This window comes from Limulus polyphemus, unplaced genomic scaffold (assembly GCF_000517525.1).
Source record: "Limulus polyphemus unplaced genomic scaffold, Limulus_polyphemus-2.1.2 Scaffold1203, whole genome shotgun sequence".
Classification (NCBI taxonomy): Eukaryota; Metazoa; Arthropoda; class Merostomata; order Xiphosura; family Limulidae; genus Limulus; species Limulus polyphemus.
Genome location: NW_013666813.1, coordinates 23,919 through 28,611, shown reverse-complemented (window position 1 = coordinate 28,611; position 4,693 = coordinate 23,919). Strand labels below are relative to the sequence as shown.

The window sequence follows — 4,693 nt, the reverse complement described above, 5'->3', positions numbered from 1 at the left end:
GTGTGCTACAACATGCCTAGAACTCAAGGTTCTCTCGAAATGTCAGATTTTGTTAGAGGAAGGATAGTTGGTCAAGCAGATGGTGGAATAAGTCAGCGGAAATTTCGCAGAATTTGGGAATCCCGCTTTCGACAGTCAATAGAATCATCGTGCAGTTCAGGAAACACGGCAAGAAAACAACTGAGCAGCGTCCAGGTCGTCCTGGTTCATCGGAGAGGACAAAAAGGCTGTCATAAGGAGTATCGAAATGGATCCCAGATTAACGACTGCAGAAGTGGCCAAAGTTGGTGGGATGAGCCCGAAGTCTGTTTAACGGATTCTCCACAGATTGGGTTATCGTTGCAGAGCAGCTAGACGGAAGTCCTTATTAAAACCTGCCAACATAGTCAGACGAAAGAAATGGGCAAGTGATATGATGACCAAGCCTCTGGACTTTTGAAAGACCGTATTGTTCTCAGACGAATCAAAATTCGCTCAATTTTCGGACAGTGGAAGGACATGGGCCTGGAGAATGCCTCACCAAGAGTTTTGGCCCAACAGATTGCAGCCAACTGTGAAGCGTGATGGTTTGGGGAGCTGTTTGGGTTGGTGGGAGATCGAGCTTAGTGGAGTGCGTTGGCAACATAAATTTTGCGAAATACGTCGAAATATTGGAGGAAGGACTCTTGCCACTTTATTCCTCGGGTTTCGTGGACAAGAACACAACGTTATTCCAGGAAGGTGGAGCACCGTATCACACTGCTAGAAACACCCAAAAGTGGCAGGAAGAAAATGGTATCCAGAAGTTGCCCTGACCTTACCCTAATACCCAAAACTGAGTAATTGTGCGTAATTTGTTTGTTTATTACGACTAAATGTGCAATACATGCATATTATGCAAATCAGATCGTAAAATTTAATGCATATAAATAGTATGTAAAATAAATAAAAGCTAATAATACCAGTCCAATAAAACTTTTTACAGGTTACTTTAAAAATCGGTTTATTGCCACTTGAAACAGATTAAAAAAAACTGTTTCTATTATCACTTCTTTTAAAGCAAAGCGAACCCAATTTAATCTTCCAAGAATTGCCAACTTGCCTTGTTTTTAAAGTTGTACAGCTTAAAATGAACCAAAACGGGGCTCTAAGTGTCTGTCTTTTATTAACATACAAGATTTTACTCGAAAACACGAAACAAAAACCCTTTACGGATCATCGTGAAGTGCTTTGTTTTAATTGAAATTTGTATGAAACAACTGAAAGTGTATGCGAAACGCACCTTATATCTATGTAGCATGTAGAAGACATGAAAAGTTTACGACCTGTCTTTATTTATCTTTCCTTTGTAACATTTATCTTTCCTTTGTAACAGTCTAATATTGCAAAGCGGCAGCTTTTTGTGTTTCTCAACAATGTCCTCTGGTTATTAAAGTGAAACTGATAAGACTATATATAATTTGTTCCCCTGTGAAGCTCTAGGGGGATATCTTCGTTAGTTAAGAATAATTTGAAATCTGCATTACATGTTTTTCCTGCCCCTCTCGACAGAAATGTCCTGAACAGGGACGAGGGGAGGGGGGATATTTGACATATTTTGATTTATGTCTAATAACCAATACAACAGAGGTATCGTTAAATCCATCAGAGTTTTGTTCTCTAATATCGAGGTCGCCATCTTGGACTTTCTTGAGGTCAATATTATCTAAAAGTTGTATGTATTCTGGAGGGAGGTTAATGGAAGCAACGATATCTTTATACAATTAACAGGATCGTTCGCTAACCTCCAACAGGTACGATAAAACAAAGTATATGAAGTTAGGAAAATAGGAACAAAGGTGTTAAGGAAAGATCCGGGTAGCTCTAAAAAAGACGTTAATTTGTATTCCTGTTTTGCTTTTTTACGTTATATAGTTAGCGTTTTTATCAAGAACAAGTCAACCTATATGAATCAATTCCGTGATAGGTCCAGCGTGTTGCAGGAAACGCCTACTGGCGGTCGTTAAGGCTTTGCTCATTATAGGAAAGAGGTTTGCTTAAAAAAAAAAAATGTTAGAACTGTGTTTCTGCATTCAGATATTTTTTCTAGCCATAATTTACACAAGTGAGTTATTTGGCTGTTTGCATTAACGAAGTTTAGTATTTTGTAGATTTTTTCTTTCTTTTTTTTACGAGAAACGATTTCAAATGCATATCACTTTGGTATTGAGTAGAACCTCCAATTATCCCTCGAAAAATCTAGACAAATGACGTATAGGCTATATAAGAAAACCGATCTGGAATTTTAAGTTAAAGTGATTTTTGTTACTTTATATTAAACTTGTTTATACTATCTGTCTTTGAATGTACTGAATAATCTGAGGGTTTCTGTTAAATGGCTCAGTTAACTAAGTGTAAGAATAAGAAATACAAGCGACAAGTTTTAGTAAAACCCTGTATTCATGTATGAAATTGAGATAAGCTATTAGTTCTATGCACTTGCTGGTCTGGTCATTTATTAGTTCTATGCACTTGCTGGTCTGGTCATTGAGAACCTCGTTTGGTATAGCCCATTTGTCCAATATTCTAAGATGTGGTACTATTATCTCACTATGGTCCAAGTTGTTGTGTTGCGACCTATTCTTCCAATATCCTAAGATATTGTACTATTATCTCATTGTATTTCAAACTGCTGTGTTGCGATCCATACTCCAAATATCTTAAGATGTGGTACTATTATCTCATTGTATTTCCAACTGCTGTGTTGCGATCCATACTCCAAATACCTTAAGATGTGGTACTATTATCTCATTGTATTTCAAACTGCTGTGTTGCGATCCATACTCCAAATATCTTAAGATGTGGTACTATTATCTCATTGTATTTCAAACTGCTGTGTTGCGATCCATACTCCAAATATCTTAAGATGTGGTACTATTATCTCGCTGTATTTCAAACTGCTGTGTTGCGATCCATGTAGGTATTATGAGATGGTCATTAGAGTTTATGTATACATTATTATATAGTCTGTATAGTTTATGTATACAGTCGGTAGAGTTTATGTAATATGTATTATTACATATTTCGTAGCATTTGTGTATGTATCATTACATATTCTGCAGTTTGTATGTATTATTACGCAAAGTTTACGTATACATTATTATACAGTTTGCAGCGTTCATGTATACATTATTATACAGTTCGCAGAGTTTATTTATGTATTATTAGACAGTCCGTAGAGTTTATGTATACATTATTATATAGTCTATAGAGTATATGTACACATTATTAAGCAATTTATAGAGTTTTTATATATATATATATACATTACAATACAGTTCGAAGAGTTTACGCATATGTTTTAAAACACAGTCCGAAACTGACATAAAATATTAGTACTAGAACAGTCAAGGAAAGATTAACATCAAAGAGAAGGATCGCGTTAAAAAGAAAATCGAAACCTGTGGTAAAAGGCATTTTAATTAACAAAACTGGCCTTAACAAAAAACGAAATTTAGACACTGAATAAATGAACAAGAACATCAAGGTACAGGCTATAATAATGTGGGGCATAAAGTGTGCCCTGGGTTTTAAAGGTGACTGAGGAAGTAGGACCCACATTGCGGTGGGGATACACCATTTACCAGTCTTAACAATGGGAGCTGGAATGCCAACATCAGGAGTTAAGTTTGACTTACTTACCCCCAATGGTAGAACCTTATTTTCGTTTTTATTCTACTTTACTATATATATTTTTACCTTAGTTTCTTTAGAGAGCAGTCACCTTTTCACAACTGTCTGCAGGCAGGGATGGGTGATACAGATGTAGAACGTTGTGGGATTGAGCACCCAAATCTTGCTTTCCTGACTTGTATATTTTTCTTTAACATACGAGACTGGTAAACAGAGGCTAAGACTGGTAGACGGTTTAACCCCACCACATTGTAGGTCATGTTTAGCCTGCTCTCTTAATTAATATATTTCTACACACACACACACACACGCACACAGATATATATACCGTATTAGGTAGTCCATATAGTTTAATTCTTATTACTAGCCAGTCCACAGAAACATTACTGGAGTGTCAACATACTTGTATGTACACAGCGTGGTCACAAGTAAATAGACACCACCTTCTCAGAAAGGATGAAATTTTTCATTCATATTCACATGAATTGATATATTTATAATTTAATTAATATCTAATAGATCTTCCTTTCGCTTCGTGGAGTTTGTTGATCCTTTGGGGCATCGTGAGAATCATCTCGTCAATTTTAGATTGTGGGATTTTCGCCCACTCTTGCTTCAAAACTTGGAGTAGATCGCTCTTCGAAGTTGGTTTTTTGGTTGTTTCTTGACTTGCCGGTCGAGTATGGCCCAGAGGTTTTCGATGGGGTTCATGTCAGGAGATTGGCTCTGCTACGCAAGGGCTAATATGAAGAGCGTCTCTACAAGTACACTGTCTGTCGTATATCAGCCGGCCTGGTACTAGCAAAAGGCCTCGCCGGATCACGATATATAGTCATAGTGTGGTTGACATATTATTATACACTCTTTTTAACTTTTAATCAGTTTTTTAATAATAATTTTGGATTGGTAGACTAAAGAAAAGGCAGGAAGTCAACAGAAATCTTGGGCTACTCTAATTAAACAGTATGATTTCGACGTCTCTTTTGTAATTCACCCACGGCTCCAAAGTTTGGAGCGCGATTTTCAACAATTGAACGCAAAC

At 36.7% G+C, this 4,693-nt stretch overlaps 1 protein-coding gene across 2 annotated transcripts in view; it reads left to right on the top strand.

Moving 5' to 3' along the window:
• LOC106462588 (transcription factor AP-2-beta-like) overlaps positions 1-4,693 on the top strand; it is a 144,903-nt gene that overhangs the window by 122,571 nt on the left and 17,639 nt on the right. The window lies entirely within an intron of this gene.